This window comes from Salvia hispanica, chromosome 4 (genome assembly GCF_029641045.1).
Source record: "Salvia hispanica isolate PSC_SH4W2 chromosome 4, Shi_PSC_v1, whole genome shotgun sequence".
Lineage (NCBI taxonomy): Eukaryota > Viridiplantae > Streptophyta > Magnoliopsida > Lamiales > Lamiaceae > Salvia > Salvia hispanica.
The window spans coordinates 20,906,075-20,930,273 of NC_142695.1; the positions used below are offsets into that span (position 1 = coordinate 20,906,075).

General features: G+C 42.1%; 2 non-coding genes and 1 pseudogene across 2 annotated transcripts; 1 reads left to right on the forward strand and 2 right to left on the reverse strand.

Annotated features, from left to right (window-relative positions):
• The first annotated feature begins 3,174 nt into the window (after nt 1-3,174).
• LOC125186726 (dirigent protein 2 pseudogene) lies at nt 3,175-3,639 on the forward strand (annotated as a pseudogene).
• Nucleotides 3,640-7,504: 3,865 nt separating this feature from the next.
• Nucleotides 7,505-7,576, reverse strand: TRNAD-GUC (transfer RNA aspartic acid (anticodon GUC)). Its single transcript has one exon. It is a non-coding gene; the product is annotated as a tRNA-Asp (tRNA).
• Nucleotides 7,577-8,281: 705 nt separating this feature from the next.
• LOC148927449 (small nucleolar RNA R71) lies at nt 8,282-8,388 on the reverse strand. The gene has a single exon (XR_016129732.1). It is a non-coding gene; the product is annotated as a small nucleolar RNA R71 (small nucleolar RNA).
• Between the last annotated feature and the right edge of the window lie 15,811 nt (nt 8,389-24,199).

The following is a 24,199-nucleotide window of genomic DNA, read 5'->3' on the forward strand; positions in this document are numbered from 1 at the left end:
TCGTCATATCTCAACCTGCATATAGGGAAAACACATGCAGGGCTGAATACTTGATGCACTCAGTGAACTCATGCCAAAAATATTTTCATCAATAAAGTTATATCAAGCCATCGTTGAGTGAAACTTGGGTTTACTTTAAAATACCAAGAAACACTAAAATCATTTCCATCGTAAAAGGCGTCTGCGCAGACAAACATCATCATCATCCTCCATCATATACCCTATCTGAACCATCTTGTGAAACGAGAATGTGGCCACAAACTCGATCACTGGACTGGCCGACCCAAAAGACGGCTCACGATCTCTATCAGTGCACTAGCCTAAGTAGGGGCTCAAACCCTAGTTAGACCCGAATTCGTTAACCATCAAAGTCTAGTAGGATGTTATTTTAGTAGACAATCAGATAGGCAATTCAAAACATAAAATACGGCATGAGATAACATTAAATCACCCTTATATAACCATATTCACATCGCTGAAATAAAAGAGTTTAAGTAATAAAGCCCACCTCAATAGCTTAGAAAAAATTCCTTAACTCAACATCTCGATCAAATCTTTAAACTGCGTGCGAAGGCGACACTTTTGAAAAACAATTAAAGTACACATCAATCTCAAAAAAAAATTAATATTGGAATGCATGATGCTATGAGATGTTCAATCTTACCCATTGATCTTTCTAGTAAATTTTCTGAAATTTAACGTGATTGTTGGACACCGCCTTCATCATCCTTTGGTATTTCTCAGCACGCGACGCCGATCTGCCATTCACGCACTCAATGTAATCCTTCACACCTTCAACAATTAATTCAGCTCAAAACTGAATTAAAAAAGGCCTATTCCATCTTATTAATTCGGTGCAAGGACTAAATCAATTCAAACCTATTTCCTTGATTAAAACAGCCGATCCAAATTTGAATAAAATTCACTTGGCCCGAAACAATCAAGTCTTGCATGTGAGAGCAAGCTTCTCCCCGCCCTCACTTTCTGTCAATATGCACACCACAGTAGGGAATAGGGATATTACTTTCTCACAACACCCCAATACGTTCAACATCATCAATATACTAAAGCAACTCACCAAATTTTCCATATTTCTCAATTAGATTTCTTTCTCCTTCTACAGCAATCAGCCATCTCATCTCCCCTAAATTAGATTAGCAACTTCTCTCCCTATTTCCTTCTCTCTTCGTCGTTTTCTCTCAATGACAAAATCTCAACATCTCACTTCTTCATCACCCTCAGTCGGCCTCCATCGACTCCTCCCACCTCTCAACCATTCACCGCTATCGATGTCCGCTGAGCAGGGTCGAGTCTCCGTCAAGCTGCTGCTTGGCGTTCACCGCCGTCTCTCCGTTGCCAGCGTCCAGTGGCTGTAGCCGCCACTGCTGTCCCCTATTCCTCTCCTTCTCGTTTGTGTTCTTGGCTTGAAACGCCGCCACTCCGTTCTTCTATTTTCTTTTCAAGATAGAGATTGTGGAGAGTGGTGTTATTGAGTGTATGGGACATTAGGGAAGAGGAATTGGAAGGTAATTGAGATATTAATATGTGACTTTTGATTGCAGATTCTTGAATAGGAGAAGTCACGCTGGAAGGATACAAGGTGCTATGTTCTCACGAAGGATTAAAAGATTTGGGCTTGCAAAAGAATTTACTTGTAGCATTTGGGCTTAACAAGTTTATTTGAAGAATTGTACTAGTGAAAATAAAATAATTTTAGGTGCAACAGCTTTTTATTTGTTTTGGATTTTATCATTTTAAAAGGACAAAGCCTAAATATAAAAGAAAATCCTCAATTGCTTGACCATAAATTTTTAGTCGTGGAAATGAAACAAGGATTTAACGAATAAAAGAATTCGGCTTGCAAAATTCAATGTCGGTTCGAGCTCAAAAGAAGAGAGAAAAAAAAAGTCGGGGTGTTACATTATTCAAAAGCCTTTAGAACAAAGAGAGGCTGGGTGTTGGTGATATTTCAATCATGAATGCATATTTACATTTTAAATGATGGTAGATGTTGCGGACAATCAAGAAGCTTTTTGCCTGGGAGGAATAAGTAGTAGTTAATGAGCTCCTTGTAGCTGTGAATCGTGTACACTTTATAAGTGAAAACACAAATGATAAGAGGATGTGAACTTTGATGAAACAAATTCTTTTTCTATATCTATTTTTGTTTTGCAGGTCTACAGAGTACCATGGCGAAAGAGGACCCATCTTTACAATATAGCTCAATGGTGTGACGAAACCTCATTCTACCACGTGCTCAACTCCAAATTTAGTTTATCTTTCAAGGTAGACTCAACACCAAAGGAAGACATTTCAAAATGGGCTTCTCAGGCATTGGAGATAATTATTGCCCTCAATGCATGGAAGAAGAAGAAGAAGAAACCATCGAACACCTTTTCTTTAGCTGCAGGATCGCAGCCAAAAGTTACTGAAAAAAGAAAATTCATACTTGGTTTATGCTATAATAGAAACATAAACACATTTAACTAACTACTGAAAATGTCAGTGGCTTAAGCAAGACTAGAAACTAATTTAATCTCAAACCTCCAAATATAAGTGAAAACAATTACGTCAGATTTGAGAATTTTATATCTGAATACCATAGGAGTAGATACGCAGAGAGAGATTCACGCAGAAACATAGAGCTCATACAGTTTAAAATAATCCTTATATTTTACGTTACGGTTCTTGTTTTTGAGGAATCAAATTACTATTTAGATTTTCTTAAAATCTAACTAATTAAGAATCAGATTTCATTCCTTATTTTTTCTTAAATCCTAAAAACACAGTTTATTGAATTGAGAATTATTATTTTCTCAAAGCACTATCATGTCAAATAATGAAACAATCAAGGCATAAGGGTATTACTAATCTAAGAATTGTAGCCTTTTGCAAAAACTAACAATAATGTAAAATGGCCTAACTTTTTATGAAAAAATCATGTGTCTATTTAGCATCAGTCTACAAAATAAGTTAATACGAAAAGCAGTTCTCTACCACATGAACACTTGAAACCTCAAATTCTCATTTAATGAACAAATAATTCATTTTGACAAAATAAACCAAGTTACACTTCATCATTCTTTTATCTGGCTATAAATTGCCATTTCTCTCCACCATTTCTTCATAAAAAAGATGGCCAAACTCTCCATAATATTGGTAATTTGTTCATTAATGGTGTTATGCAACGGCTCGAGTCTGAATAAGAAACCAACATTTCGTGTTTATCTTCAAGAAATTTTGAGCGGGCCGAATGCAACTCTATACGAGGTGGCACGAGCCAACATTACGTCCACTTCTCCCACAAACTTTGGGCAATTCCTTGTTGGCGATGACTTTGTAACTGCTACTCCCGACCCGAACTCGATGAGATTGGGCCGAAGCCAAGGCTTTGTTGCCTTTTCAGACCTGGATGAGTTCGGCATTGCACTGACGTTCACTTTCATCTTCACGGACGGACCATACCGAGGGAGCTCGCTTACCATCGCTGGCCGCAAGTTGGTATTCGGGAAGAATCAGGAAATTCCGATAGTCGGGGGCACCGGTGTATTCCGTTTGGAGCGAGGATACACCATTAGCAACCTGGTCTCCTCCACCCCTACTTCCTTCACTTTCATGTATGACTTTTATGTTGTTTGACTTGCTAGCCTATATAGTTGAAACTTCACTAGTCGTTTCAACATGGAATGGAATAATATTTGGTGTATGAAATAAAAAAAATTACGTTGATATATTATGATTTAGAACATAATTGGATTTTGAGAAGAACTATATAATCTGGTACATCTAAATTTTTTAAAAAAAATAAATATAATGATGCGTAAGAGTGTCCACAATAAAGCGGAACAACCACACCATAGCCACAAAAACTTATCCGCCTAGTCAGCACAACCACAAAAACTTGTCCAACCACAATTTCAGCCACGCCACAGCCACAAATCACACTATTTGTATCAATTGTTGGTATATTTTAAACTTATAGAATAAAATTAATTGGATAAAAATAATTAGAAAAAAAAACTTAATTCATTTATAAAATAATTAGTAAACGAGAATTACAAATGAAAGTAATCACGATGTGCCCGTCGTCATCCATTTTCTGATAGTGTATTTGAGAAAATTTTGAGGTTGGAGATTGGAATGTAATGAAAAAAATGAATTGAGAATAGGTTGCATTTATAGAATTAAATTAAGAAGATAAAAAATTCGAAAATATGCTGCCGCAGCGGTGTCGCGGCACGCAATAGGCCGCCGCCACTCCACCTCATCTTCCGCCGCCTATCCGGCGGTTCCTCCACCACCGCTGCGGCCCTTCCACTGTGGACACTCTAATACTTCCTCCATCCACTAAAAATAGTCCAGTTGTAGACGGTACATGTTTTAATGAGAAATTTGGTAAAGTAAGATAAAAAGATAAAAAGTAGATAAAGTAAGAGAGATAGGAGAAAAAGTAAGTAAAGTATGAGAGAGAGACTTTCCATTTATAAAAATGAGATTATTTTTTGTTGACATCCCAAAATAGCAAAATGAGACTATTTTTCATGGATGGAAAGAATAAAAAAATAAGTGACCCACAACAATTTTAGTGTGACCGAGCCTAATCAACCAACGCAAACACACCCAACATAAATAGACTTGTCAAGTGACCCGGTCCGACCCAAGCCTGGTAAGGCCCGACGTAAGATCGATCCACCATAAACAAAACAGTTTTGAAATGGGTTCATCGGTTACAACACTTATTTGGCATTGTTTATAATTTAGGACCAACCTAGGTAATCCATGACAGGCCCATTAATCTTATATTTTACTTAAATATTTATGCCATAAATAAATTTATGTTTATATATATTTTATTGATATTCTTCGTTCTTCCAATTTATTTCTAAAATATAATTATAAGACGATAAACTGGAATGTGTATATTTATTTAATAAAAATAATAAATTACAAATATGATCCTTGAAAAATTGGTTTATGTATTTTATGCGTGAAATAGGAAAAATATCTAAAATAAAAGTCAAAAACTTATGCAAGCGCGCATTTATATTTTGCTCGCCGGAGTTGGTGGGTCCCTCAATTATAAATCAAAAACAGAAAAAAAATGCATATCATATTTTCATTTTCTACGGGCCTGTGGTAATATTTTTCCTAATTCAAGAACTTTATAGCTATAAATCTCATTTTTCAAAACTCAAATTTGTAATTAATTCTAATAAAAAAAGGATAATAGCTATTTAAATCATGAAGTTTGGTTAAATATGAAAATTTTATAATTAATAATCAGATCACATCTCTTATTTTTCCTTTAAGTCCTCCAAAAAATGTTCATTGAATTGAGAATTACTATTATTTTCTAAAGACACTATCATGTCAGATAATGAAACAATCAAGGCATAAGGCCATTACTAACCTAAGAATTGTAGTCTTTTGAAAAAACTAACTATTACGTAAAATGGCATAACTTTTTATGAAAAATTCACGTGTGGATAAAAAAATATAGCCACTTAGCGTCACTCTAAAATAAGTAAATACGAAACGCAGTTCTCTACCACATGAACACTTGAAAATACAAATTCTCATTTAATGAACCAATAATTCATTTTGACAAAATAAACCAAGTTACACTGCATCATTCTTTTATCCATCTATAAATTCCCACTTCTCCGCCGTCTCTTCATAAAAAGAAATGGCCAAACTCTCCATAATATTGATAATTTGTTCATTAATGATGCAACGGCTCAAGTCTAAATACGAAAGCAACATTTCGTGTTTATCTTCAAGAAATTTTGAGCGGGCCGAATGCAGCTCAATAAGAGGTAGCACGGGCCAACATTACGACCACTTCTCCCACAAACTTCGGCCAATTCCTTGTTGGCGATGACTTCGTAACTGCTACGCCTGATCCGAACTCGATGAGATTGGACCGAGCTTCGAACAACGAAGTGTCGGGAAATCTAGAAAGACACTAAAATAGAAATTAAATTGTATCTTCGCCTCCGTAGAGACGGTGTTGCACAACTTCTGATGAAACTTTGAACCATAGAGAGTGAGAAAGATGAGCTAAGAGCTAAAAGATGATGGATGATATGATACGCCCGGATTTTGCACTGTTTTAAGGCCATTATTTGGTCCGTTTTTGTCATCAATATCGCTTTACATGTCCATTATTTGCATATTCTATACATTTTGGTATTTTGACGTGGTTTGTGAGAAATGTGCATATTTGAGCCGAAAAGGGGAGTAAAAACGCATAGTCTGGAAATCTGGAGTCAGACGGCGACCGGCGACCGCCGCGAAGTTGTACGGTGACCCCCGGCGCCCGGCGGTCAGAGCTATGTGGCGGCCCGCCTCGGAAATTTACGCTAGGAGAAGAGTCTCGACCGGCGACCGCCGGAGGACATGTGGCGGTCCGCCACCGAAGGGTCAGAGTCTCTGGACTCCAACGCGGCGACCGCCGGCCAAGGTGCGGCGGCCCGCCGGAGAAAGGCGGCGAATCCGACCAGCCCTAGATTTGCTCCAAGATTTACCAAATTTTGAAGATCTTTTCCTTCTATGATGAGGAATAATCTTCCCCTATAAATAGGACCTCAAGCTTCATCAAAAAAGGAGAGTTTTTTTTCCGACACACAACAAGAACACATTCATAGAGATCAAAAGCTAGAGTACTTCAATTGTGCAAGGAGTTGAAGAAGGATTTCAAGAACATCAAGAACGACAAGGATTCAACCTACGGGTTTTATTTGCTTTAGTTTTATGTTCAGATTGCTTTCCCTTCAATCTATGTTTTTAGTTTATTCAGTCATGTGTAACTAAACTTATAGGATTCTAGGGATGTGTTAGTAGCAACTTTGGTTATACAATTCCGTTTTCTATTTAATATCCGTTTTGTTTTTACTTTGTTTCTTCCCTAAGTTAATCATGATGCTTCATAATTGAGTGACACAATTATGTATGATTCAATACAACTTGCTTCATAACTGTGACAGAGTTCTAGCGAGTTAGATCCACTTAGTAGACACTACAGTTAGCTTCCTTTAATACGGCACTGTTAATTGAGAGTGAGGACTTTTCAAGGGTCTTAGGAGCTTTTTGGAGTTACGTGTTAGGATTGACAACCCTAATGTTAGTAATCAACGTTTGTATCGCATGAGCATAAGCTAGGTGACTCGTCCTTTCAAAGTATTAACTGTGCTAGGGTATTGTAGTTTGGAATTTGTATAACCATAAAGCGAAAGCACATCCCTGGAATTCCCCTTATCTCTATACTTTTCTCTCCGTGATTTGTTTGTTTTTAGTTGTTTACTGTTTTTAATATTTACTGTTTTAAAAAAGTTACAAAAAATTCTTGTTTCTCCAGATAGTAATTGAGTTCTAGTAGAAGATAGACACTTTGTGTACATCTTCCCCGTGTTCGATACCCGGTACTAACCTTTTGCTATACTATACCTACTCTGTATACTTGCAGGTATTTATAGTGCAAATAAAAAGTGCATCAAGTTTTTGGCGCCGTTGCCGGGGATCGAACCCGGGTCACCCGTGTGACAGGCGGGAATACTTACCACTATACTACAACGACAATTCACTTTGGAGTGATATCTTCAAACGGATAATTTTACTACTTTGGATTTTAATCGCTTTCATTTTATTTCTATTGCTTTCTGTTTTAAGTTTTTTAGTTTAATTTGTTTTTGTTTTCGAGTCTTGCAGGTTTTGTATGCGAACGCGTTCTGGGAAGTATATCTTAGAGCCGCTTGATTTAGAGCTTGAAAGAACTCGTAGAATAATAAGAAGTGAAAAAGGATCAGGAAAAATGGGTGACCGAACAGATATTGAGAAGCTGCAGGAGATGGTGAAGTTGCTGATGGATGAGAGAGATGCGGAGAGAGCAGCCCGAGAAGCCATGGAAAAGAAGAACAGAGAAACATTACCTGTGATGAACATGTTCAATCATGGGAATATGATCACTTTTCCTAACGGCCCTCGTATTGATGCTAACAATTTTGAGTTACGCATGCCCCTTATCCAAAGGGTCGAGCAAACTCCTTTTGCAGGTAGGGCGACTGAAGATGCTAACCGCCATCTCTCCAAATTCGTGGAAATCGCAAACACTCTGAAATTAAATGGTGTCGACGACGATGCCATACGGGTAAGACTTTTTCCATTCTCATTGATTGATTCTGCTAAAGAGTGGTTTGAGTGTATGCCACCAAAAAAGGTCTCCACATGGAAGGACATCGTAGCTACCTTCCTCGACAAATACTATCCGCTAGGCACTATTTTGAAGCTCAAGAGTGAGATCTTTCAGTTCACACAAGGCCATGACGAGCCCCTCTATGAGGCATTTGCTCGTTTCAAAGCTCTTCTTCGAAAGTGCCCAAACCATGGTTTTTCCATAGAGCATCAGGTAGGAATCCTCTATAATGGATTTAACGAGAAAATATGTGCTATGCTTGATTCAGGGGCAAATGGAGGATTTCTAAGAAAGACAGGATAGGATGCCATGGCGGTGATCGAGGAGTTCGCCACCAACAGTCGGGGGTGGTCTAAGGAAAGGCATGCCACGAGAAGAGTAGCAGCCATAGAAGAGGCCGAAGAAAGTTCTTTTGCTAAGGAGTTAGCAGAACTTAGAGTCAGGATTGATCAAATGGACATCACGAGGAAGGAAGATCCAATTCCGGCAACTTCCATAGTGGCGGTCAATGCACCCGAAACTGCCATATCAACTGTGGAAGAAATCAACTTCGTGCAAGGAGGCGGTCCCAGAAACTACAATAACAATTATCGCCCTAATCAGGGGGCCGGTAATTTCAATAATTATAATGGGAACCGTCCGCACCAAATCTTTCTTATTCTAACAATAATTACTTGCAACCCCCTGCAGGATTTAATGTTAGCAAAGGAGGAGTGGTTGAGCCGATGAAGAAGGAAGATAAGTATGAACAAGGAATCACGAAGATCTTGGAAGTAATTACGCAAGATAGGAAGATTAATGACATCAAGATCGGAGTGGTCGAAGCAAGGATAAACAACCTCGAGCAAGGAATGAACACAATCTCGGCAGCTGTAACCAATATTACCACTCAAATGGAGCAAATTCAGAAGAAGTTAGATGAGGATAGAGCAAAGGCAGCAGCAAGAGTGGATGATATTAACAAGAAGTGGGTGGCAAAGCAGAAATCTGGGGACTGCCCAGATGCCGGCGGACCGCCGCAGACCCCGCAGCGGCCCGCCACTGAGACGGCAGAGTCAACCACGCAGGACTGCCCAGTCGCCGGCGGACCGCCGCACACCCCGCAGCGGCCCGCCACTGACAAGGCAGAATCGTCCACTAAGCAGGGGCTTGTGCGGCACAACGGGATTGTACTCCCTTTTCAGCCAAAGAGGAAGTTCAAGCTTGAAGAGCAGTTCAAGCATTTCCTTAACATGTTTTGCAAGGTCCATACTAACATTCCTCTTGTTGAATCGTTGCAGGAGATACCAAAGTATGCAAAGCTACTAAGGGAGGCGGTAATGAGGAAGAAAAAGCCGACTAAAGCCGACCTTAAGCTACCGCACCATTGCAGCGAGATCATCCAAAAGGAAAGGGCAGTGAAGCAAAGAGATCCGGGCCAGTTCATCATTAGATGCCGAATTGGAGAAGGGAAAGTTGACAAAGCACTGTGCGATTTAGGATCGTCCATCAATCTCATGCCAATGAAGTACTACGAAAAGCTCAACATTGGGCCACTCAAATCTTCAGACGTGACACTCAGGTTGGCAGATAACTCGTCTATCAAGACTGTAGGTATGATTGAGGATGTCCTAGTTAAGGTTGATGATTTTATTTTTCCCGCCGACTTTATTGTGCTTGACATGAAAGTAGACAAGAACGTCCCTCTAATCTTAGGGCGAGATTTTCTTGCCACTTGCAAAGCTTTAATTGATGTAGGTCGTGGCGAGATTACAATCAGTGATAATCATAGTCAATCCACCTATAAGATCGAGCGCGAGATGCTAAAATTTGAGGAGGCAAAGCGGGCAAAAATGGAACAACAGTGCAGAGCAGTCATGACTACCGACTTGACCAAGCCCAAAGATCCCTTTGAAGCGGAGGATCCTTCTACCTCCACTATCTACATTGTCAAAGAGGTAAGACACTCTTCTAAAAATGGTGATGCCAATTCTTCTACATCTGCTCCACAGAAGAAGAAACAGAAGAGAAAGAAAACACCCAAAGAGGACCCCGAGATATACGTCATCAAAACCAAAGAGGGGAAGTACAAGTGGTGGAAGAAGCTAGGGACCAAGTTGCTCCCTATGCCAATTTTCAACACTCGAGTTATTGATCCGCCCAACTAGTGGGCCACTTCAAGTCGAGCTAACGACTTTAACAAAAGCGCTTATTGGGAGGCAACCCAATTTTCTTTTATTTTTTTTTATTTTCTCGTTTTTTTTATGTTCTGTTTAAAAAAAATAAAAAATAAAATAAAATAAAATAAAATAAAATAATTTTTTTTTTTGGTGGCGGTCGCCGCACTTAAAGCACGGCGGTCGCCACACGTGTGTTAACATGTGCAGGAAGGATCGGGCTTAGGGCGGGCCAGAGTAACCGCTGCACGGGCCGCGGCGGCCCGCCAGGATTGCTGTTTACGAAGGCCCGTGTGGCGGCCCGCCACGAGAGACGCGGCGGTCGCCACACGCAGTCCAGAGACGGGAGTGAACCATAAAAGGTATGTTTTCCATTCCTTTTCACATTCCTTCTCAAATTCCTTCCTTGCACACAACCCCCACTTATATAAATCACCAAATTCACACACCCACACTATCATTCTCTCAATTCTCTCCAAGTTTAGAGCTCTTCTTCTATAAATTCTCTCCACAAAAAGGTATGAATCCTAACTCAATTTCTGAGTTTTGCTTTACTTCTTCCATGGATTGTGCTTTATTTTGGGTGAATTGTTCGGTAGAATCTCTTAATTCATGATGGGGGATGACTATGTGTATGAATTTTTGAATTCTATGGTTTAAATTTTGCTTGATTGGTGATTATTAAGTTGTGAATGATGATTCTCTCTTGGTTTATAATGTTTAAAAGTTGCAATCATGTTCATAGCATTGTGAGGCTATTATTACTTCCATGAATTGCAATATTTGTGATTTTGTAGAGATTGTTGGTTCTTATGGATATTTGGTTGATACGTCTCTGCATGGGGGATGAATTCACGTTGGGGGATGATTTTTTTTGTGTCCTAATTTTGTTGATTTTGCTTAACATGCTATTATGCTAGAAATTAGGATGCTATTGTACCCAAGCTTGCATATAAGTTCTTATCTCTTGATTTCTACTTGGTTGAATGCAAGTTTGGGGGAACTTTTGATCTCCCACTTGTTGGTACTCTTCTAAGAGTGTAATTTCTTTTGTAGGATAATGGGATCAAAAGGGAAACCAGAGAATGCGAAGAACTATGGCATTAGCCTTGCCACGGAAAAGCAAAAGGCTATGTGGAAGAAAGTGTCGGCCCGAGAGACGGCACCTTCTAGATATCCCCACGATTTCCCTCTCCAAACTTTGGGGATCATGGAGGATTTTTGGAAGTTGTGCGACGTGGGTGATGGGAATGGCCTCGTCTACATGTTCCAAAGGAAGTGGCCATCGTTTCGAAAGTATACTCTCGAGTTCCTAAGCTCGCTAAAGGTTACTAAGGATCACCGCCAAAATTTTCCACTTAGCATCGATTTCCGCTTAGGGAACCGTTGGCACTCGCTCACCATGGAAGAGCTTAGTGGGATCTTCCATTGCTTCGACCCCAACCCCGAAGAGGACAATGAATATGAATTTTCAGAGGTTTGGGGGGCGATGACAAATGAGCAAGAGCATGCAGCGGGCTATGCCAAGTCTTCATCGATTCGCAACCCCGTCTTGAGGTACCTCCATCGTGCTATGACTCAGCTTATGTTTGCTCGTATCGATGGAGGAAGTGTCTCCCAAACGGAGCTCAACGTGATGTGGTGCCTACTCAACAAGAAGGGAATCGATTATGGGACCCTCTTTACCTTCTATGTGGATAGGATCACGAAGAAAGACGGGGGCGTCATTTGTTGGGGGGATTGATTACGGCAATTGGCGAACATTTGGGGGTCTCTTTTGCCGGTATGACGGAGGATGGTGGAGAAAAGTTCATCACCTATGAGGTGCTATTTTCGGTGGGGCTTTTGAAGACCGATGGTTGGGGTCAAGGGTATTTTATGTAAGTAGCGGGGGATCACTTTCCCGTTCCACTCCCGCAATTGACCAAGGTCGATGTTTGGGCAAACCAAGCCAATTGGAAGCTCGACACACCCGCCCACCGGAGAGCTATCGAGGCTAACCCCGTCAATGGGGAGTTTAGAAAGAGGAACATTCCCTCTCGCATTCCTCAATTTGAGCCCGATGAGGATTCCGCGTTTGATGCCATTGATAACTATGAAGAGGGCGCGGAGCATTCACAAGCTCAAGGGAATGAAGCACCGCCGCCACCGCAATCCCAACCACGACGAGAAGAGGAAGAAGAAGAAGAGGAAGTGGAAGGACATCGCCGCCGGACAAGAGCGAACCGCCGCCGCGGGAGGCCAAATCCGGAAGAGGAGTTTCAAGTCAACACCTCCGCCCAATTAGGAGAAATTTTCTCCTACATGCAAAACATGTCCAACACTTGGGACAATCGATGGGCGGAGCAACAAGCGGAGAATGCCCACAACCGCCAAGGGTGGACGGCTCAAGGCGATTGGCGCACGGCGGAACAAGAATTTTGGGAGCAACAACGTTTGGAAGACGCTCATCGGCGTCAACAATATGAAGAGCTCCGGATGATGGCCGCCGAAGCTAGAGAGGAACGAGAGACAATGAGGAGTGATATCACGTACCTCGTTGGAGCTTTCGAGGATCTTAGCGCCCGTTTCCCTCCACCTCCTCAAGATTGAAGAAGTCAAGCTCGATGACTTTAAATGAGCATTTGTACCATGTTTTTGGATGTTTTTGAGACGTTTTATTTCGTTGTTTTAACAATTTTTGCTTTAATTTTAAGTATTCTTGGTCTTGGTTTAATTTTGTGCTTTGCAAAAATTTTCGCAGGTTCTGACCTCTCCGTGGCGACCGCCGCAAGCTCTGCGGCGGTCCGCCACCTGAACGCTGGAAATCATCTTTGACATGCGGCGACCGCCGAACAGCTGCGGCGGACCGCCACCTGGGCACATTTTTCCAGCGCGATTTTTCGAAATTCTTCGAAATTTCGCCCCACTCAACCTCTACGCGAAATTTTTCAGGGTACGTTTTTGTTTTCAGTAGTTTACTCACGTCCCTACCGACTCTACAAACTTATTTTACACTTTGTTGTAAATAAGTTTGGGGGGATGAAGTGGTGGACCGTGAGTTTAGGGTTTTCTTTTTGTTTTTTGTTTGTTTTTGCTTTAATTTTCCAAAAACCCGTAGGAGATTTTTGTGTTCTAAAAATGTTTTCTTGAATCCATGTCATGAACATAACATGAAGAACTTAGAAACACGCATGCTTAGGGACACATTAGACCGAGTTGCCAATGATATTATATTCCATCTATGTTTAAGTGTGGCTTAACATTTTGATATGATGGTTGGGTGAAAAGGTGCATAATTAGTGAATTGCTTGTTCGCCTTGAATCGTGCTTCTACCTTGTGAGATTTGAGCCTTAAATTCTTTATTGTGTGATTTATCTGTATGCATGTATATGTTTCTAGAACTTGCTCTTAGTCTGCCTAAGTTTACATAGTGTTTAAGCTGATTTAGGAGGATGTTAGGCCGTCTTTTCTTAGCTACTTTTATATCCAAAATTTTCGACCCTCTCAATTTTTTCCTTTGGAGCCAATTTTGAGCCTTTAAGCCTTTTCTTTGGAAGCCAAAATAAATGGGGGGACAATTCCTTGGGTTAGTATAGTTTTTGTTATCTTCTTTTGTAAAGGAATTGGAGAGATAAGGAGGAAAGTATAAAAAGTAGTGTGCTTAATATTAAGAAAGTACAAGTTGCGAAATTGAGAAAAATTCCAAATATGTGCTTGATCTTAGAAAAAAAGAGAAAGGATGTGTAAGAAAGAAAAAAGAAAGAGAAAGAAAAAAAAAAGAAAAATATGTGTGAAAGGTTGTGAAAAAAAAAAACGAAGGATTGAAAGTAAGTTGAAGGAGAAAAATAAAGTGTTAGAAGTACCTTAAGTTTTAGAAAAGTGGAGTCATCTTAACTCTACTTGGGATATTTTTATATTAGAGTCACTTTTTAGCCAAATATTCCTCACCTACCAAAGAGCCTACGTTACAACCGAAAAGAAAGACCTTTCGGACTTTTGATGCTTAATCACATTGAGTAGAGGAGGGATTAGACTTTGAGCAAGCCTATGGTAAACTTTGCATGATGCATGATTTGAGTGATTTACACTTTACCTTTATACACTTTGAGAGTGAGAGAAAGAACACTTCCCATCTTTGGAAGTTTGCCACATGTGAGTGCTTGAATTCAAGGTGTTCCACGAGTTAGTAATGAAAGTGCACTATTAAGCCTTGCTTGATTTGATTGTGTTAATCCATGTTTAATCTATTCTTTCATCTTTTGAGGCAATTATGACGTCTAGTCTTTGTGCATTCCGTGCGTCTATTCTTGTGTCTTTAATGTTTTGTTCGAGGACAAACAAAAATGTAAGTTTGGGGGAGTTGATACGCCCGGATTTTGCACTGTTTTAAGGCCATTATTTGGTCCGTTTTTGTCATCAAAATCGCTCTACATGTCCATTATTTGCATATTCTATACATTTTGGTATTTTGACGTGTTTTGTGAGAAATGTGCATATTTGAGCCGAAAAGGGGAGTAAAAACGCATAGTCTGGAAATCTGGAGTCAGACGGCGACCGGCGACCGCCGCGAAGTTGTACGGCGACCGTCGGCGCCCGGCGGTCAGAGCTATGTGGCGGCCCGCCTCGGAAATTTACGCTAGGAGAAGAGTCTCGATCGGCGACCGCCGGAGGACATGTGGCGGTCCGCCACCGAAGGGTCAGAGTCTCTGGACTCCAACGCGGCGACCGCCGGCCAAGGTGCGGCGGCCCGCCGGAGAAAGGCAGCAAATCCGACCAGCCCTAGATTTGCTCCAAGATTTACCAAATTTTGAAGATCTTTTCCTTCTATGATGAGGAATAATCTTCCCCTATAAATAGGACCTCAAGCTTCATCAAAAAAGGAATAAGCCGCGTGCTCTTATTTATAAGGAGTGGAGCTTCTAGATTCTTCCTTGTAATCCTCATTCTGCCCTTTTCTTATATGCTCCCTCGTCTGGTAAATTCCTTCTCTATTCTGCTCACTTTCTCTGCCGGCTTCCTTCTCCAGGCGATTTTCTCCTTCTTCCTGGATCTGGCATTTTCTCTACACACCTGACTTACAAAACCTTGTTAGACATGAGAAATTACAGAATTTAACCCCATAACCAATGCATGAAATTAGCCTTATCAAACTGCTCACACTTAAACCATACTTGTCCTCAAGTATAAAGACAAGAAAATGAAATAAGGCAAATTTCAATGCATGGTTATTTCGAGACCGACCCCCTAAGACACTTAGACACCCAGACCTAGACACACTATTGACATAAAAAGAAGGAAAATAAACACTTAAGAAAACAAAACACATAGGCATGAATTAGCTCAGACTTTTAAGCAATCGTCCCCACAAGTTTAAGGTCAATCCAATAGTCTACATTCTCCAAATCCTCCCCTTCCCTTCGTCCACCTAGTCGATTTGTCAGTTCGTCTAGATAGCCTGTAGCCTTACCAGTTGTTGGATTCACTCGATCTCACATTCCTCACCAGGGATGTTAGGATCAATCACTCTAAGTTATTTTCTGCCACAAATGCCTTGGGTTATAAGAATTTCTCCTTCTACTTCCTTTCTTTTTTCCTCTTTTTTTTTCCCTGGACTTCATCCATCTTATACCTCCTTGTTTTCCTGGACTTCGTCCAGCTTATACCTCCTCATTTTCCTGGACATTGTCCAACTTATACCTCCAAAACATGATTTTTTTTAATTATTTTCCTCCTCTGGACTTCGTCTAACTTATTCCTCCAGATATATATTGTTTTTTTTTACTATTTTCTCCTTCCTAGATTCTTCTCCCTAAGCATCAGATGGCAACCCCTTTTTACATGTTAGCACTCAGTTGCTTCACAACTAGGTCAGCTAAGGCATTTTCTATCTTCCTTACTTCTTCCAAACCGATTTCAGCTTATTAAGGAAAGAGGTCTCAAAGTTATAGTGCATCCTATCTTCAATTACTCTTGCTAAGAGAATCTTGCCTTATTATCTTTACCAGTTCATGCTTAAAACACACAATCCTAAAAAAACTAACTTCTAGACCTAATGACTCTTACGCATGTTGAGCACGGATTGCACTAACTCTCTCCCCCCTTCCACTTCACTACAGCTTGTCTCCAAGCTCTCCCAGTGAAGGGGGGAAAAAGGAAGTTGGTGCACACAATAGGACAAAAACACAAAAAAACACATACAAAACACAAGAATAAAACTTCTCACACTTAGACTAGACACAAGGCTAAGTGGGAGAAGATAGAGACATAAAAACAACATGCTGAATATAAACATAAACTTCTCACACTTAGACCAAGGATTCGACTAAGTGGGAGAAAGCAGAATTACAGAAAGACACATAGCATGCTCAACTTAAACATAAACTTCTCACACTTAGTCCAAAGATTGGGCTAAGTGGGAGAATGCACATAACAACAACTATACCATGCTCATTACAATTAAAACACAATCATACAAAAATAAAATAAAACAACTGAAATATAAAATTTACTTGGTCAACGGGGGGGTATCAATTCTGAGTCTGGCCCCCTCGAGAGCCAGACTTGGATGGTACGTTGGGGCGGTTCAACTTCACTTTCTTTTTAGCCGGAGACGCCGACTCTCCTTCATCTACCATGGGTTGTTTTAATAGGGGCTTCTTCACTGAAACAGACGCAAGGGACGACGATGTAAGTGGGGCTACCAAGGGCTTAAACGGGGGCGGGAGCTGCTGGAGTGACGAGCTTCCTTGACCGGGCTGCTTGGCCGCATTACCGGGTCCAGGGGGCAACCTCTGCTGGGTCTGGGAGAATTTCTGCTCAAGCCACTCTATCATCCTCTTCATCAATTTGACCGCATTGGTCATCCTTTCATTCTGGGCTGCTGATCTATTGGCGAAGACATCAATACTCCCTTTCATGGCCTGCAACTCCATTCTAGGCCCGCCCAGCTCCTCACGCATCACGGCGACCTCCTTCCTCAACTCTTCCACATCTGCACTCACCACCTCCTCCTCTGGTTTCCTCTTCACACCTCCCACACCTTTCTCCACCGCTGCCCCCACATTGTAGAAGTACACATCCTGTCATTCCATGTATAGGAGCCCCTTATTAAAGAAGTACTCTAAAATTCCGTTGAATGAAGGCGCCTAGCAAGTGGCATGTATACATGTGGCGTGATGGGTTGATAGTCATTTGGTGGCAGGCTTGAGCTAGCCAGTAATCAAGGTGAACTTTGATCCTTCGACATGCACCAGGTGAAATAGAGCTCGGTGGTAGTGAGGCTTGAACTTGCTGTTCCCATGAGGTTATAGCCGATAAATTCTTGCGCGAACTAGAGGAGGTGATCCGTGATGTGGATTCCCTTGGACACACTGGTCTTAAAATTTCCACTTCTGCTATGCGTTATGGCCTCCCACGCTGTCTGCGGTGTGAATCCTGGCGTATTCCTTGGCGGGCCAAACATCCTGTCGTTCCAGATCCCCTCGTCATCCTCGGCGTTTGTAAACAATCCAATCCTGAGGGACCACTCTCTAATGCTCATCGTGTGCTCGATATTGAAGAGGCGGAATGAGATCGAGTCGGTATCTGGGTCGGTGGTTGCTTTGAAGCGGAATGTGGAGAAGAACTCCATTGCTGCTACTAGAGGCACCTCTTGCTCGCTGTGGTTCAGTAGCCACTCAAAGCCTATGTCCCTAATGTAGCTGAGGAACTTCTCCTCTGACTCAATGTGCTGCAAAGACGCCGGGTCATAACGTTTTCCAGACTTCGCCAGCTTCCCCACTGCGCTTCTTTCCTTGTAGGTTTGTGCTCCCCTAGAGTCGTTGAACTTGGCCATCGATCCCAAGAGCTTCTTGGTAAGCCATACCTCAGTACGCTCGTAGTTCGGGATCTCCTCTTCCTCAGATTCTTCGTCTGGTTCGCTTTCAACCCCTTGACTGCTAGGTCCGGGAACCTTTGATGGTGCACGGGGAGGGAGGTGCTTCTGCTTCCTTGATGGAAGAGATTCGCCGTGACTTCCTGGATTTGGGAGCGGCCACCTTTTTTCCCTTACGCTTACGCTCCATTGCTATGCGGCGCTCCTCCGCATTGTCAACTTCTTCCTCCGACCCATACATTTCCTCATCCTGTACACTTCCTGCCCCTGAGGCAAGAAATCCTGATCCCCTGGACTGGTCAATATCATCTACCTCGTCCAGTGCGCTCCTTCGCACCATTCTTCTTAACTCCCTCGGATTTACTGGCGAGTCTTCTCCCTCTGGCACATCTACCAGATCCACGATCTCATGTAGCCCTTCTTCCCTGGGCTCCTGTTCTTTAGCAAAAATGGGGACTCCCCCCCCGACAAACTTTTCAGGGATTTCTCCCTCAGCAAATATAGACGGGGTTTCTCCCTTAGATATTTTCAGAGTCTCCTCCTTAGCAGTTTTCGGGGTTTCCCCCTCAACGAAAAAACTTGGGATTGCCCCCACAATGGATTCAAATGGGGTACCCCCCTCAACATACAGATTTGGGGTCACCCCCTTGGCATTCCTTGGGGTTTCCCCTTCAACAGACTTTAAAATAGGGGTTTCCCCCTCAACAGACTTCCCCACAGAAATTTTACCATCCCTTGCGGCCTCATTCCCAAAATCGTCCACCGTTATTCCGTCAAGCTCCTCCGCAAAACCACTAACACCCTTTTGCTCCACCTCAAGTCCACCAATGCCCTCTTGCTCTTTGATAAGGCTCGTTTCATGCATTGGTTTTGGGTTAAAATTCTGTGCATTTGGGGCGCTGATCTGTGTTTATGAGTTCAGGTGCGTAGTAAATCTGCCGGACCTAGGAGTTGCTGTTACCTGACCTGGAAGATGCAAAAGAGAAGAAGTTGAAGTAAAAATCAGACGTCGTCGTCCAGACCTGGGAGAATTAAAAGTTGGCGACAGGAATAGAATGGAGCATAAGCAGATCATTTTAAAAGTCTTACTCAAGGGCAAGAGCGTCAAATCACCAGAGGGATACCCTAGGGATCAGAGCCTCACATATATAAAGAGCTCTACCTTGAAGAACAAGACAACCACTACTACACACACTTTTAGTTCAAGTTCTTGTTCCATTCCTTAGTTCCACGCTTCAAATTTCTCATTTTACTTGCTGCGCACTTGGAGATGGAGTGATTCTGGCCACCGTGGTTCTCATCGTCGTTTTGCTGCTGTGTAACACCGCCTTGTGAAGGCGAAGAAACAATATTTACTTGCTTTTGTTTAGTTTGTTTTCGGTTTCAAGTACTTGTTGGTTTTTAAGTTTCATAACTTTAGTTCTTGCTTTGATCTACTAGATTCGAACCTATTTCTAGTTATTATGGAAGTTTATGTTGGTTTTTGTTGGATGTTTATTTCTTGCTTTTAGCTTTCGTTATTGTTTATTGTTGGATGTTCGGAGTTGAGATCTGTTGGTTTGTTGTTGGAGGTTGTGGATTTACGTATGGAGGTGTCTGGATTTGTTGAATCGTGGTGGATTTGAGTTGGAGTTTCATGTATCTGATGTTTGCTGTTTACGTTTGCATGATTATGGCTATTTACATTCTGTTTCTGCATCCTTTAGGTCCAGTAGCGTAGATCTGTTAGTGTAGGCTTTAATTTCTCATTTTAAGTTAGATCTGAAGTTTGCTCTGTTTTCATGGTGTTTAATACTCTATTTTCATGGTGTTTAATACTCTGTTTTATCTGCTATTCTTATTTTGATTCCCGAAGAAGATGAAGTTATGGGTAGTTAGAACCAGATCTGCTTTATGTCAGTACTTTTTCTGCATGTACTTTACTTTTCTGCATTGTTCTCCAGACCCTGTCAGTACCATCTGCATTGTCTTTTTACTTTTCTGCATGCTTTTCCAGACCCTGGTAGTTTAAGGAAACTTGTCTCTACTTTTCGCTTTATACTTGTCTGTCCAAATTAGGAAAGTCCGTCTAGTTAAGTTAACTCTAGTTGTCTTAGAATTTTTAAATATCTCGTTTCTCTAAAGTCATGCATGTTATGTACGTTCTCATTTCTTAGACCCAGTAGGTAGAGTAAAGTTTTTCTATCTCTCAGACCCAGTAATTTTAAGTTCTCAACCCACAAAATTGCGTGGCAGCAGCCAACCCCCTTTTTCCCAAAACATCCTCAAATGCAGTTTCGTAACACCTTCATCCTCGTGGGTTGAGGTTTTTGAAGAAATAGAGTGCACCCAACGACCCATTTCTGATAGTTTCATGATCTTCTAGCCTCTGAGACCTAGTCGAATCCTCTGGACCTGTTAGATCGAGTGATATCACACACCGCACCTGCACTACACTTCTCTAGCTCTTCAAAATGGCGCCGTTGCCGGGGATGCATGGTGTTATTTATGTGTTTGCGTATGTTTTGGTGTAAATAGTTTATTTACTATGTTTTCTTTTGTTTCTTTTTTCAGTTTATGAACAGGAGCTACCGGTTCGGACACTGGAACAACTCACCTGGTTGGAGAAGCGCCCAGACTAGTTGGCGGGTCAAGGAAGCGATATTCCCAGTTACCACCAGATCAGGGCTTACAACAGGGGAGCCAGTCCACCTGAGTTCGGAGAGCGACGAGGAGTCAACTTCGTCAGTAAGAAGGAACCAAAGTCAACCTCAGAAATAGAGGAGGAAAGCGTTGAAGGCATGGCCAACGCAGGCGATGACGACCCAGAGATCGGCTCGCTCACTGCCCATTAAGATGGCGTGCCCACCCAGGCTATCGTCTCCACCCAGCGCCAGAGGGCGATTGACATCAAAACTAATGTGCTGGGTATTCTACCCAATTTCTCAGGTCGGAGAAATGAATGTCCATACGAATTCCTCAACGAATTCAGTAAGCTTTGTAGTATTCAGAAGAGGCCCAACGATACAACAGAAGAGGATTACCGACTACGCGCGATCCCGTTTACGCTGAAGGGAGAGGTTGCCACCCGACTCGATTAACACATGGAAGGATTTCAAGTTGGAATTCCTGGATTGCTTTTTCCCTTCTAACAAAACGAATGCTCTTAAGAAGGAGATCCAGGAATGCAAGCAAGAATATGACGAATCGTTGAGTCAATACTGGTCCAGATTTAAGGGGCTGCTCGATGTTTTCCCAAAACACAGGATGATGGAAGCTGGAACCTACTATCTATTCTATGAAGGGGCAAAACCTGAGTCCAAAGACCTGATGAATACCGCTAGTGGAGGAAATTTCACCAAGAGGAAGGTGAGCGAGGCCCGAGAGATACTAGGAAGATTAATTGATGCAAAAAAGGCATACGATTCACCTCGTACCATCCTAAGGAGAGGAAGTGCGATGCAGTAACAGTGCAAAGTGAAGAAAGAATGGATGCCCGAGTGGATGCAAGGATTGATGTTAGAATGGAGCAGCTGGAGAAGACTATTCTAACTGCCCTAGGGAAGAACAACTCACTGGGTCCAACAGAAAAAAGATAAACAAGCACAGGGTCCAGAGGATGGTTACAATTGTTGCGGATCTCAAGGAGGGATGGATTGTCCAGCTCATATAAATGCTGTGGGAAATTGGAACCAAAATAATCAGGGCAGTAATTGGAACTAGTGGAAAATTAAAGAAGCTCCGTGGAGGGACAATCCATGCTTCTGGTGGTCCGATGGGAATCAAAACCCTCAACTCCAGATTACTAACTCAGAAGGAAACCAAGGGAACCAATCTAACTGGTCAGGAAGGAATCAAGAAGGACATGGCAACTGGAACCAAGGACAAGGTAATTGGAGTCAAGGAAGTCAAGGAAATCAACCCAGCTGGAACAATAGGAATCAAAATAACCAGGGAAGCTCATATGTACCCCCACACCAGAGGAACAACAACTATCAGGGACCAGGGAATCAGTACAACAATAACCAAGGAGGTCAAGGAAACTTTCGCCCGCATCAAGGGGGTAGACCAAATCATGGTCAAGGACCAAGTGGCGGTCAACCAAACTCCAGACCCCAGAGGAATCTGGATGATATGGTCCATGACCTAGTGAGTTCTCAACAGCACATGCAGAACAACTTACTAGCAAACAATGACGTAGTCCACAAGCTCCAGGATGCTCAGCAGGAACATAAGGCCGCGATGGATCTGATGTCAAAGCAATTATCTCAGATGGCGACATCCTTGAGCGACATGCGAGGGAATGAAGGGAGGATTCTAGCCTCAGTAAAGCCACCAGAAAGGGCAAATGTCAGCCAGGTTACCCTGAGATCCGGGAAAGCATATGAAGGACCCAAGCTGAAGGTAAATGATGAAATGCCAGTGCCGATGAGCGAAGATGTTATCCACCCAGTCCAACAAAAAGAAGAAGTTAGAGCAGAGGATGATATCCAAGCCGGTGATTTGGGAAGATCGTTACCTCGAATGGCTGACCCATATTTCTTAGACCCGGAGCCTGAGGTAGAAATTGAAAAAGAGAAAGAAGAGGTGGAAGAACCCTCTAAAGAAGATCCTACCAACGCAACAAAGAGGGTGAAACCTTTTCCCTACTGAGGGGATGCCAAGAAGAAAAAGGACAACCCCGTGGATTTCATGGAGGTCTTTGGAAAACTGGAGATCAATCTCCCGTTCCTTGAGGCTTTGAAGCTGCCCCCGTTCAACAAATTCATTAAGGAGTTCATTGCGGGCAAAGCAAAATCCGATGGAAAGATCATGATCGGGGAAAATGTATCTGCGGTAATTCAGAAGAGGATCATGTCGTCGAAGCAGACTGACCCAGGTATGTTTACCTTACCTATCACTATAGGAGGTGTCAGAGTCGAGCATGCTATGTGTGAATTAGGTGCGTCTATTAATGTGTTACCGCTTTCCATATATAAAAAACTGGTAGGAGCAAGAATGACTGATACGAAAGTGGTAATCCAGTTAGCTGATAGATCATGCATTAGCCCTGAAGGAGTGTTAGAAGTAAAAGTTCATGATTTTCTGTACCCTGCTGATTTCCATGTGATAAAAATGAGTGACAATGAAACTGCTGAGTCTAGTGGCGTTCTTTTAGGAAGACCATTTTTGAGGACCGCTAAGACTATAATTGATGTTTTTGATGGCACCATCTGTTTAGATTACAATGGGGAGAAATTCACTTTTAGCATTGATGAAGCTATGAGGAAACCACTTGACGTGGAAAATCTCCATTTCGTTGATGTCATTAACCCCCTGGTCCAGGAGTTTCTTGAGACCGAACTATTGCAGGAACAGGTTGATGCCTCGGAGATGACTGAATCTATGAGAAAAGAAGTTGCAGGATGGTGTGAAGCAGTTATTAAGCAAGGGCTATCTGATGAAGAGATAACAAAGGCAATAATGGACTTCTGTGGCGAAGCAGGATCCCCTGGGTCCAAGGGATCAATCCAATTGGCCAGTAAGGAAAAGTTACCGGAATTGGATGAGTTGGTCAAGAAAGGTATGGAGAAGAACTTGTTGCCCCCTGAAGTACCCCCTCCAAAGAAAGAGTTGCAGAACCTTCCTCCGGGTCTGAAGTACGCCTACCTAGGCGAAGGCGAATCTCTGCCTGTCATAATCAACAACCATCTGACCCAGGAGCAGGAAGTCAAGTTATTGGAAGTATTGGGGAGGAACCAAAAAGCAAATAGGGTAGACTCTATCTGACCTGGTGGGGATCAACCCCGATCTATGTATGCACCACATCCGTTTGGAAGAAGGAGCCAAGGCACATCGGGATCTACAAAGGAAACTCAACCCCAACATGAGAGAAGAAGTATTGAAGCTGCTGGCCCTGGGATCATATACTCCATTCCCGATAGTGAGTGGGTAAGTCCTATCCACATGGTGCCGAAGAAATCAGGAATACAAGTGGTCACAAATGCCCGCAACGAGCTTGTGCCCACAAGGTTAGT